The 13,378-nt window shown below is 42.0% G+C and overlaps 1 long non-coding RNA gene across 1 annotated transcript; it reads right to left on the minus strand.

Annotated features, from left to right (window-relative positions):
- Positions 1-1,810: 1,810 nt before the first annotated feature.
- LOC140506152 (uncharacterized) lies at positions 1,811-9,205 on the minus strand. The gene is made up of 3 exons (XR_011967800.1): positions 9,154-9,205; positions 6,352-6,490; positions 1,811-2,266 (listed from the first exon to the last, which is right to left on the minus strand). It is a non-coding gene; the product is annotated as an uncharacterized lncRNA (long non-coding RNA).
- Positions 9,206-13,378: the final 4,173 nt, after the last annotated feature.

Here is a 13,378-nt window from a genome sequence, read left to right on the forward strand (position 1 = left end):
TTGAAGGGGCCTTAGTGTCATTGAGGCCAACCCTCTAGTTGAAGAAACTGAGGTAGAAAGAGGTTAAGTAAGGAGCTTAGGAGTGCCCAACTAGTAAGTACCTGAGACAGGATTGAATTTTAAACTCAGAGCCTTCTGCCTCCAAGTGTAACATCTAATCTAGTCCAACACACTGTCTCTCAGTGGTTGAACTAAGGCACAGCAGAGGAAGGTGAAGGTAAGGGTATATATTGTTCAGCCAGAATGGAACATAGAGTACTTAGGGAGAAGAACATAAAATAAGGCTAGAGATGATGGGTAGGAACAGAGAAGCCTCCAAAAGAGTCTGCATTTTATTGGGTAGATGATAGTCCAGACAACTGGGCTTTTCATGCTTTAGGAATCATTCATCTAAACACCAGTGCAGAAAAGAGCTCATACAACCAATACGTTTTCACTATTCTCATCTCTTGCCCTTCCTGATTTTGGACAAAGCAGTTCTAGATAAGGGAGGGATTTATTTTTAAGTAAATATTAGGAGATCCTGACCAGCAGTAACAATCAACAAAAATATCCAGAAAATAGCAAATCAAGGGAGAAGGAGTGATCTCTCTGTTGCTGGTTCAGTTCCTGGTAGGAACGGATGAACAATCTACTAATTGACACTTATAAAACTGGATGTCCCTAACCATTGGTTTATTTATTTATCCCCTTTGGGGTTGAAATCTGGGATTTGAAGATGAAGGTTGGGGTTTAGGACTCATTGAAAGTGGAACCTGAAAACAAAGGCTTAATTCCAGCGATGGGCTGGCAAGAGGTGACAGGCTATAAGTAGGTCACTGGCCTGGAGTGTTGATGTATTTCTCTGCTCTTTGTTCCAGTCACCTGTCTTTGCTAGGAACTCTTCACTTGATCAGCTGAATGGAATGTGTGACAGACACTGACCAAGAGCCCCAGGGGCATACAACAAAGGCTTCGGTTAGCAATACCAACCCATCCTGCATGGTCATTCTTAGCAAATAGTCCCATTTAAATCACTATAGAATTGAGTGACCCCCTTCCTATAGGTCAGTGAGTTCTAAAGATCCCCTGAAATACTCAGCCACAAGCATCCTTGTCCCCAGACCTTACTTTCTATTGCCTCACCAAGGCACCAAATAAGGCTTGAAATAACTTGTCCTCAAGTGAACCTTTCATAAGTGGAATAATAAAATATCCCATCAGAAAGGAACCTTGGAGGTCCCATCACTTTATCCCCTAAGGCACCTAGAGATGAAGTGACTTGCCCAGAGTCAGACAGCTAGCTGACCAGTTAACAAACCCAGAGGCAGGAATGTGCTGGTAAATGTTTAACAACCAGATGTCCAGAAAAAAATTTGTATATGACACATTTGAAAATTCAATCTGAATTATTAACATTTTCTCCATCACTTTCTTAATTCTAGATAATCAACAAAACAATAAATCAAACCCTGATTTGCTGATTTCTGAGGTTCAAGTGCAAAGCACACTAAAAATATAACAGTCATCCCAATGGCTTCAGTAGCACACCACTGCATGGATCCTGAATCAAGGAGCTGCTTTTATAAAATAATGACCATTTAAAAGACATATTTGAAATATATGTACCTGTGTGTACATGTACAGTTTATATTCTATAGATAGTTTGTGTTCTGAAAGCAGAAAGGAAAAGAAGGAGAGAGGTAGAGGGAGAGAGGGAGGGAGAGAGAGAATGAATGAATGAATGAATGAGTGAGTGAATGAATCTAGGCTGGCAAAACCTATTTGCTATCAGTTTAAAAAAACAACAACAAAAATGAGAAGGTATGCTTTCTGGAGACTTGGAATTCTGTTTGTATTTCAAGCCAAAATTAATCTAAATAAAACTAATCTTTCATTTCCCTAGGATCATAGGCAAAGAGCTAGACAGGATCTCAGAAGCCATCTAATCCATCCTGTTCATTTTAAAGATGAGTTTTCTCTTTTGTCTTTTTCTTTCATTGCTTTGTCTTTCCCAAGCTGAAAATAGAGCCACCCACAGACCCAGTGTCATTACTGAGTAGCCCAGAAGCTTTGTTAGTTCCACTTCTGACTGGAGCTGTTTCATACCTTCCTAGGCATACCAGAGTACCTCAGGTCTTGGGGGCTCACTGTTTTGCTACTAAACTTAGCGCAGATGCCCAACTGACTCTAGCCCACCATGACTCAGAGCTCCAGAGTTCCAGAGATTCTTCAGCCTCAGATTCCCCAGCAGGAATGGGCAACCATAGCTGGCTACAGATGAACTCTAAAGAGAAAGATACATGATTTGTCATGAGTCATCCAGAGCATTCAAGAAGGGATCTGAACTTAGGCATTTGATTCCAGAGCTAATATCGTCAAACAATTCCCGGAGCAGAAAAACTCAGAAAAGGATGGGGTGAGATAATTTTCCATCCAAAGACACCTTGGAAGTTTGGTAGAAAAAGTCTACCATAGCTGGGTGATAGTGGAGTGCAGTCCAGCACGGGCCACACCAGCTCAGAATGGGTCTTAGGAAACCATGAGCAGGCTTTGGGGGTCACTGTATCAGTAACATCATTGGCTGCTTCCAGAACTTTCAGCTCACAGATGGCAAGAAGGAGGATGATACTTGTAATTCATAAGAAGTTCCTCATTATTAGGGCAGTTGGAAGGAGTATATATATAGACAGAGGCACAGGTGTGAATTGGATATGAAGGGATAGCTAAAAAATAAAATTAAGGGGTGAGAGAAGAATGTACTTGGAGAAAGGGAAAGGAAAAGGTAGAATTGGAGGAGCATGAGTGAACCTTACTCTCAGAAGCAAAACACTTTTGAGGAGGGACAGGGTGAAAGGAGAGAGAGAATAGAATAAACAGGGTGGGGGAATAGGATGGAGTGAAATATAGTTAGCAATAGTAACTGTGAAAAAAAAAATTTGAAGCAAGTTTCTCTGATAAAGGCCTCATTTCTGAAAATATAGAGAACTAAGTCAAATTTACAAAAATGAGAGCCATTCCTCAATTGATAAAAGATCAAAAGATATGAAGTTTTCAGATGAAGCAATCAAAGTTATCTATAGCCATATGAAAAAAAATGCTCTAAATCACTATTGATTGGAGAAGTGCAAATTACAATAATTCTGAGGTCTCACCTCATGCCTGTTAGTTTGACTAATAGGATGGAAAAGGAAAATGACAAATATTGGAGGGGATACGGGAAAAACTATTGGTGGAGTTATGATTCAATCATTTTGTATTTTGGAACTGTGCCCAAAGGGTTATAAAACCATCTATACCCTTTGTCCTAGCAATACCACTACCCAGTCTGTATCCAAAAAGAGGGAAAAAAAGAAAAAGGAAAAGAGCCTATTGTACAAAAATGTTTATAGTAGCTCTTTTCTGGGCTGTTGGAAATTGAGGGGATGCCCATCAATTGGGGAATGACTAAATAAATGGTGGTATGTGATTGTGATGGAATACTAATGTGCTATAAGGAAAACCTAGAAAGACTTACTTGAGCTGATGCAAAGTGATATATACTGTCTACAAAGCAACAGCAATATTGGAAGATGATGAGCTATGAATGACTTAGTCTCACAATACAACGACCCAAGACAACTCTGAAAGATTTATGATGAAAAATACTCTCCATCCCCAGAGAAAGAACTGATGGTGCCTGAATACAGACTGAAGCATACCATTTTACTTTCTTTATTTTTCTTGAGTTTGGGGGGAAGGTCTATGTTTTCTTTCACAACATGACTAATATGGAAATGTTTTACATGACTACACATGTGTAACCTATATTAGATTGCCTTCATTCTCAACAAGGGGGAGAAGGGGAGGAAGGGAGAGAATTTGGAATTCAGAGTTTTAAAAACAAATGTTAAATGTTGTTTTTACATCTAATTGGAGAAAAATAAAATACTAAAAAATTCTGAATTTGACAGTTAATATACATGAATACTTTCATATGCAATAAAAGAGAAAAAAGAATTGTGCATGAAATCACCTTGTACAACCTACTGGGTGTTTTTGTCTTGTCTTTTGAGAATCAGTCAATACTCTTTTCCCCATACCAAACTGCTTCCTCTTCCATTTTGGGGTAAAGAGAAACCAATCTATATGAGATTTGCTTATCTCATTTGGGGCTTCTACATAACCAGAAATCCTCTTAGTGATTTAGGCTATCTCTGCTTCCTTAATTTTTTTACAAATATTAAACTCTACCCTTCCCAATGTCCAGTCCTTATTCCTAGGCTCCCCTATCTGTTGAGAAGTCCCCAAAGATTTGTAATAAAACACATCTGACGCAGTTTCCTCTACACCGTATTCCTTATTTTTGGCCGATCATGGCGCATGTGAGTTATGGCTTAAGTCAGCACGGTTGTGACCCCTCATGGGTACCCGACAGAGTTATATACAGCAGAGTAAGGAATGCTGGATGAAACAAGTTGTGTACCTCACTGAGATTTCTTTTCTTTCAGTATCTGTCCCTTTAAAGAACTCTCCAACCACTTCAAGTGACCTCTTATTAATTGGCTATTTGGCTTTCACCTCTGAAAAACACTTTGAAATGATCACTAGCAGTTTGATCCTTGTGGCAGGTGGATTAGAAAGTAGAAGCATTGGGGTAATTGGGGATAGGAGGAACCATTGCAAAGCTTTTTTGTCTGGCCCTGTGGAACATGACCAGCTCATTCCCTGGAATAGAACTGTATCATGTTTATCCCAGGCCAGTTTGAAAGGTCTTGACAAGTACAACTCTCACCCTATCTTTTTATGGCCCCATTAATCTTAAGTCAACTGAGCATGCCCTGAGTCTGACTTTTTAAAAATATGTGCCTCCTACAAATGATAAACTTTCCAGCCTGGATCTAGTTTCTGTAAGGAAATAAGACAGTATGATGAAGAGAGACTACCTCCTTGGGACCTTGCTAAAAAGGCCTCACCTGGAAAAGTCTCCATCCTTATTCACCTTCTCCCCTCTCTTGTTGCCTCTTGTACCCATCTCTCCCTTCACACCAGTACCACTGTAGTTCAGACACTCAATGTCTCTTACCGACAAGGTTGCTACAACCTCCATATGGGTTTCTCTGCTTCATCTCTCCTCTCTTAATCCATCTTCCACACAGTTGCCAAAATAAAGCACAGACCTCACCATCTCTCTCCCCTATATCAAAAAGTTGCTGATTGGCTCCCAGATAAAATGCTCCCTTTTGGGTATGGGCATTTGAAGTATGACCCCAGCCTACCATTACAGATTTATTTTTTGTTCTCCTCCACACACTATTCTCCAGACATTTTCCAAATTCTAGAGCTTTGCATATGATCCCCCTATGCCTGAACTATACTTTCTTCTCATCTCCACCCCCTAGAGTCACTACCTTCCTTCACAGCTCCCCTCTTGAACATTCTATGTTTTAATGCTTTCTTCCTCCCCAATTTAACTTGTATTTACTTATCTTTTCAGTAAAATGTAAGCTCCTTGGGGACGGGGTTCTTTTTTTGTCTTTTTATCTGGGTGTAGTAGTGTTTCTTGCACACAGTAGGTTCTAATTAAATACTTAAATTGAATTGGTTGAATTAAGGGGGCACAAAAATGACATATTCTAGCCTTACTGAAACTGACAGAAAGATTATGTTGCCCCTAAAGTGGCACTGAAGCTATCTGCACCAGACTGGCCTGAGAGTGTTGTTGTCTGGTTCCCGAATCCTATTATCTTGGTCCTTTTATGGAGTAAGAGGAAATCATCAGCCCACTTGTGCCAAAGGGAAGCCCCCATTTCATGAAATGTCATTGTGCACCAACCTGTATCATTCCCAGTGTCAGTCTGAACTTTGGGCACATTCTTGATCTGCTTTCCAGATTCTTGCCTCTGGCTTGCCCTGAGTTTTTTTTTTTTTTTTTTTTTTTTTTTTTTTTTTACCATATCCCATCCACATTCCTGGCTGCTCTGTGCATTCCTTCAGCTCAGTTTTGGCATTCTTAGTCATTCACCTTTGACTCCTTTCTCACCTTTGGTATTCTGTCTGCTTTCTCTCATCTCTAAATTACCTGAGAGTTGATGTTATCCCCCTTACTGGCTTTCTCCCTCCACCCCATGCCTGTCACCCTCAATGGCAGGCCCCTCACCATTGTGATTGATTGTGTAACCCTTTACCTGCTGCTTAATAGTGAGAGGACAAGACAGTCACAAAGGCCCCACCTCACCAAAAGTACCTATGTATGCCCGAAATTCTAACATTAGAATGTTTTCTTCATATTGTTCCCCAGGAATGACACTGTTTAACCATGACACAGGCTCATGAAAGGGGTAATGTCATGAAAGGGGTAACATCTTCGGAAAGATTTATGGATCAGGTTACCTCGTAGAGAACTGGGTCTGTAGAACATAAGGTCTGTGGCCCAAAGGAATCTGCCGCTTTCTTTCCACTGCCAAATATCGTAGGTGTTCAGTAAATATTTGTTGGATGACTGATTGCAGATGTTCCCACTCTCTAACTCCTAAGACCCAAAGGTGTTCATTAACAATATGGCCTTTCAGGTTATAGAGGCCTTAGATCTTCTTTTCTCCCCATGTTGTCCCTGCCTCTTTCCCTGTTTCCCTTTCTACCTAAGGCACCCAGGTGTTTCCTTGAAAGCTTGGTTAATGAAGTGTAGTACACATTCTATACCCTCATTCTCCCAGAGCAAGGGCTGTAACACCTCCCTCCCCTTTGGTGTTGGAGGGATTCCCTGAGGGGTTTAGGGTGTTTCCTTTCTAATGCTAATAGCCCAAGCCCCCTGAGATCTCACACACACACACACACACACACACACACACACACACACACACACAAAATCTTAGGTAACAGTGAATAGTGATCTGGTTCCATTGACTCACTTAAGAATTAGCTTTTTCAAAGGGGCATTTACTTAAAAGAACAAATGTACAAATGTTTCTCCCAACACGTTAGGGGCACACTTTCCCCATAGCACTCTCTGTGGGGAGTGGACTCAGACCCAACTCAGTTTCTACTTGACCTTGGTTCCACCAAGTTCATGTCCAAATATGGCATTGCTGTTGGGTGAGATCTTGTCTCAGTTATCACTGGGCTGGGTCCTGAAGGTTGCTCATTCATTCTCAGGGCATCTATGCTGGGCTGGCTGCAAAACCCAGATTCTGGAGGTTCACTCATCTGACCTTTGAAAATTCACAAAGCCAGAGTCTCCAAAATGGGAAAGAACAAATGCAGAGGTAAACATCAGCCTCAGATGGAAGAAGGCCCAACGTGTCTTCCCTTAGACACAAGATTGCTTAGACATCAGCAAAGGAATAAAACAGCAAGAGAAGATAACCAAGGCTTGGGTCACTCCTTTTTTTTTTAAGGCACATCCTATTCTAGCAATGCAGTCAATCAAAAAGACTTCTCACAACCATATGGTTAACCAACCAGAACAGATTATAGAATTTACAGATGCTTTTGTTTCTCTAAGGTTCTTCCATCATATGGCATCATGATTATTCCAAAAGCAGGTTCCATCAAAGATGTTCTATTCTAGTGACCATTACAGAAAGAACAGATAGAAAGCAAGAGGAGCTCCCAATTCTAGAGTTAAAAGGAAATGTAGGGGCAGCTAGGTGGTGCAGTAGATAGAGCACTGGTCCTGGAATCAGGAGGACCTGAGTTAACATTCAACCTCAGACACTTACTAACTGTATGACCCTGAGCAAGTCACTTAACCCCCGATTGCCTCCCTCCTTCCCACCAAAAAAAAGGAAATATAGAGATCACCTAAGTCCACTCTCCCACCCAAGTCAAAAAACTTTTCTATAGTATCCATGCCATATTATCAGCCTTGTTCCCCAGAGCTGTAACTAACATGGGGTGAATAGGACTTTTCTTTATGATTCTAACATTCAAGAGAACATACTTCTTTGCCTGGGGGGAAGGAGATGTTTCCTTGCTCTACAGCCTTCCCATGTCACCAAGTGGCATAACTGTCTCCAAGCTGCCATGTCTCCACCCTCTTTGGCCTTCACTTGTGGATCAGCCCAACTCAGCCTGGCTTTATGTTTGGCAAAAGGAATGCTCTCCCCTTTTCTGATTTCTGACAGGAAAAGCTACAGCCCCTTCTTAGCATTTATAGGCCTGTACAATCTGGATTCAGCCTACATCTTTTGATTTATTTCATATAATTCTCCTTCACACTCTCTACAACTCAATCTAGATGATTTTACCCTTCCGCTAAGGCCCAATCACCATCCCAGTAATTTTCTTATCCAAAGTACCACCCTGTCCTAGACCACCAATTCCCTTTCTGTGTTATCTCCTCCATTGGAATGAAGCTCTCTGAGAACAGGGACTGTCTTTCCTTTTATGTATTCACTGTTTAACCCAGTGCTTGGCGAAATTGCAAATATTTAATAAATGGTTTTCCATTCAGTGGTCAGCAACCATTTTGTTAAGTGTCTGCTAAGTTTCATGTGCTGTGTTAAGTACTAGAGATGTTATCCATCCTTCCTTTTTGAAGAGGGCCAAGGACATCATGAGATGATGTCTTGACTCTTTTGTGAATTAGATTTAAGTGAGGCAGAGTTGTACAAAGTGGTCAGACTCACTTTCTCTTCCAGAGTCAAAGTCTAGTGGCAGGACAAAAGTCAAGATGACTGGAGATGGCTCAGATGCAGGGAATGACCTTGGCATCTTCAATGTCTAACCAAGTTCTACGTGCTCCTCAGCACTTTCTTTAGCTGCCTTCATGGCCATTGGAACAAACTGTTCTTGTCCACCCATTCCACTAAGGGAATTCTTCCCATGCTTGAGGTAGACATCCTCCTAGCTCACCAATGGGTTTGAGGCCTGTCAGTTACCTTCAACCTGGTTTGGCCCATCTACCAAGTTGGTTTTATTGGGGTGTGGCCGCTGTGCAAGCTACAGCTTCTTGGAGTCACAGATAACAGTGAGAAGGTCAAAGTTATTGCCTGAATTCCCTCCACTCCCCCCCCCCCCCCCCTTTTTGGTCTCTGCTTTTAGGTCTAGCATGTGGCAAAAACATGGCTTGTGTCCTGTCTCTGTCCTGACAGCACTTTAGTGGAATTATGGGGTAGAGCACTTAAGCAACTTAAGTTTAACTGAACTCAGAAACCTCTGTGTTTTTAACTGGCTAATTGGAAAAGAACTGACCTTAATCTCTTGCTGCTTGCTATGTATGCTCTGTGCTAGGTACTTCTTGTGGGAGTGGGAGGGTGGGAGGGAAGAAGAAGGGGTAGGGAATGCTGCTGACTTAAATTCTTTATGAGGGAGACAATGCAGATGGCCAGACAACCATCGAGTCCATAGAGTCACCAAGGCAACACATGTTTCCAGGACTGGAGCTAGGAATGTGTACATGTGTGCACTCAGCCTTGAAAATGAGCTGAGATCCAGTCTTAGAATGAAAACTCCTCTCTCTAATTCCCTAACCCTGCAATGAGCAACAGTTGTAGAAGCGCTGAGAGTTTCTAACTGGAGATTTCAAATTTTTTTTTTTCTGATACTCCCATATTAATACTTCATAGATCTGCCTCCTAAAATATCAGATTGAGTGGTACCTGTGTTACCTTCTGGGCTCCTGAACCAAGCTTTTAGGATTTCTTAACAGTCTCTTTTCTTTGTGAATTGTAAAATAACAGAGTTCCATGAAAGGAGTCTGTCCTCTGGCCAGTCTTGGGGTTCCCAATTTGTTTTGGTCCCCATGACCTTTAGTTTTCAATAAACCTGACTACATGTCCTATTCAGTATGACAGGAAATAAATTCTAGTGTTTATGCATATATACCCAAGAAATAAAATAAAAAAATTAATGCCAATAGAATAAGAATTATTTAACAAATATTCTCATACCCCTTAGATAAACTTCTTATAGCTCTGGGTACAGTGTGTGTGTGTGTGTGTGTGTGTGTGTGTGTGTGTATGTGTATGTGTGTGTGTATACACACATGCAGAGTACTGGATGTACATACATTCTTCCCTCCAGTACTCTGCATGTGTGTATACACACACGCACACAAATACATATATCCCTCACTGGGAACTACATGTCTAGTTCTCTCTTCTGTAAGGCATTCTGGCACTGTCTGAGTAGCATTTATATCCAAGTGGGACAAGATAATTCCCAAAGTCCCCTCCAAAATAGTTGTACAGCTAACTTCCTCCCGTCTTTCTCTGTCAAGAATCAAATAGTACCAGTTTCAACACTCTATCCATATTCCTTTGTTTTGCTCCCCCCAAAACCCTCAGAAGAGGCCCAAAGGCAAGGGAAGGGATCAGATTGGGGGTGGGAAAACTTGTTTTGTGAATCACTTCACGTGATCAGTGTGATCTCACAGTCTCACAGAAGGACCCCTCTTTGCAAAGCAGTACTCCTGAGACTTTGTAAGTTGAAATCTATTTCAAACACACTAGGGGGCTCACTGTGTAAAGGAACCCCTATAGTCAAATGTTCTATTAAGCAAAGAATCCTCTGGCAATGAGTCTAATCACTGCCTCCTTTATCTGTTTTGCAAACTCAAACTCTCAGTTATCAGGTTTGTTTAAAACTAAATGAAAGCTGCTTCATTGTTGAGAATTAAGCTGAACATTCGGCATCTAGCATTTTTAAACCCATTTTTTAGCTCAGGATGCTGAGGCACAGAGAGGTGCTAAATGCCCTCCTCTTCTCGAAGGTGAGGAAAAATATTCAGGTCACAGGAATCTCTCATCTTCTTTCCTTCACAATCTTATGAAGGAAAATGGACATTTTTTAAGGGCTAAAACAACACAATGAGGTATTTTTTATCTTTGAGTCGAATGCCAGGCTGTGCTTTCCTTCCCTCTGGGAGCCCTAGCAAACCTCAGAGTGAGAAACATGGGACATCTGAGGTGCTTGTGAGGGTTCCCAATCTCACCCAGGGGGAAATTCCTCAGAGTCTCCACTGTGGCATTCTGGGAAAATAGAGACATTCTTGATGGGCTGACTCCTTACTATGTTAGCTTCTTCTCAGAGTCTTTCCCTCCAGGGACTTCTCTCTGAAGAAAGTCTGGAACCAAGTACATCCTCTCTCAAAGCAGGAAGCCAGGACATCTCCTCTCCCAAGGCACAGAGTATCAGGTAACAATATTGTCCACTGATGAGGAAGGTCTAATACTCCCTCGGTCTTCTGTTCTGGCTAAACACTCCCACTTCTTTCAGCTATTGTTTTAATGGCAACAAGCTTGAGCTGAGGGTTACATAGGCTGTCTCATTCATCTCAACAGCCTTGGTGTGATAGGGGCTGTTGTTATGTCCTTTTTACAAATGGAGAAACTGAGGCTCACAGAAGTGACTTGCCCAAGGTCACACAACTAAGCAATTATGAAAAGGCAGTATTGAACTCTTCCTGACTCCAGATTCAATGCTCTCTCCACTGTGGCATCTAACTCTGCTGACAGCCCCCAGTGACTGGGAGCCCACCACCTCCCAAGACATCCCATTTCACTTTTAAATAGCTCCTGTGGTTAAGGTTTTCCTTAAGTTAAGCCCAGTTTTGCATCTGTGCATTGTATATTCATTGGTCCCAGTTCTACCCTCTGGATCTAAGCACAAATCTAATCGCTTTGACACATGAGAATTGCCCAAATATACAAGGTCATCTGCGTCTCCCCTCGGTCTTCTCTCCTGGCTAAACACTTCTGATTACTTCTATTCTTGTTCTAATGGCATGGCCTCTATTCCTCTCATGATTCTCGTCATCATTTTCTCTGCCTCATCTATGCCTTTCTTAAAATGTGGCTTTCCAGATGTGATCTGACCAGGACAGAGAACAACCGAGTCCATACTTCCCTCATTCTGGACACTGACTCTCTTGGAGCATCCTAATGACACACTTTCTCCTACTGTCCCCAAACTAGAGAAACTATTCTTCTCTCAAACAGACAGCTCAGGCAAAGCTGTTTAGTAAGATCCTGGCACATGCCCAAGGCTCTATGGGTGTTTATTAAATGCTCATCAATGAGCTCATTCCAAGAAACATCCAAAGACTGTAGACAGAGCATACTCCACTTGGAATCATATCTCCTTGTTCTGCCTTTAGCAGCCTAAAGTCTACCATGAAAGCCAAGTGGAGCCAGGAGGCAAGGCTGCTGCCAGTTTGGACAATAATGAGTCAATTCAGTGTGACTGAAACAGCCAGGTGGCATGGTGGAGAGAGTGTTGGGCTTGGAGTCAAGAAAATCTGAGTTCAAATCCTGCCTCAGAACCTTATGGGATCCTGTGCAAGTCACTTCATTTCTTTCAACCTTAGTTTACTCATCTATAAAACGAAAATATCTCTACTCTCAAAGAGCTTATATTCTACTAAGAGGAGGCAGAGATAAGTAAATGTAAAGTAATTGTGGGAACAAGGAGAACAGGAAAGACCTCTTGTATGTGGCAGCTCCTAAGTAGAACCTTAAAAGAAGCTGAATGCTTTCAAGAGAGAAGAGAGCTTGGAACTACATATGTGTCCTTTCTCCAAGCCAGAAGTCAGAACACAAGGATCTCACTCTTCCCTGAGGTGTAGAGTACCTAAAAATAGTTCCCCCTGCTAATTCTTCACAAAACAGGTCTCTCCCTCCAAGAGGGAGATAACATGCTTCCAGCCAGAATCTATAGATTATTTATGTCCAGATTCAGATTTGAGGCTCTTGTTCTCCTTTGCTTCTGGTGTAAGGTTCTAGGAATAAGAAGGCAACCAAACAACACTCCAGTGTATACAGCTGGAGCAGGGCAGTTAATGTTTTCCGGTGATACTGAATCCAGCTTCATTTAACCTCCATGAAAGCAAGGGGTAAGGCAGCAAGGCCCAGATACTGTACCCCCACCCCCCCCTTTTATAAATGACTCCAGGGGCAAATCTCTTTTCACTTCCTCCCCAGGCCTACATTTATCCCCTTCACATTCCTTCTTCTTGTTTCTTTCTGCCAACCTCCCGTACCCTCCAGTGACATCCATCGTTGGCAGTCTCTGTGTTCTTAATCATCCTGTTGGTTTATTCTCATAGTGGTAGAAAAGATGGCAAGGGCTATCTATGGTTTAGGTCTAGACGCAAAGCTTGAGAAGCTGAAATGTTAAGCACCATCCTGTTCTGGCGCAAACTGGATGTTACGTGGAGCAAGGAAAAAATAAGCCAGGGAAGTGGAATATTGGCCCAACTTTCTTCCCCTGCCCCCTGCCCCTGAGAGTTGATGGCAACTCTAGAGGAAATGAGAAACTCCCCAGTCCAAGGCTGGAGTGATTTCCAGTCTCCAGTTCCAGAGAGTGTGTGTATTTGTTTCCCTGAAGAAAACCAGCCCCAGTCCATTCCCATATCTCTGCTGTGCTGCAGGGCCTATAATGAAGGACGCAGTCAACAGGACTATAAAACCTGACCTCT

Source organism: Notamacropus eugenii, chromosome 1 (genome assembly GCF_028372415.1).
Source record: "Notamacropus eugenii isolate mMacEug1 chromosome 1, mMacEug1.pri_v2, whole genome shotgun sequence".
In the NCBI taxonomy this organism is placed as follows: Eukaryota; Metazoa; Chordata; class Mammalia; order Diprotodontia; family Macropodidae; genus Notamacropus; species Notamacropus eugenii.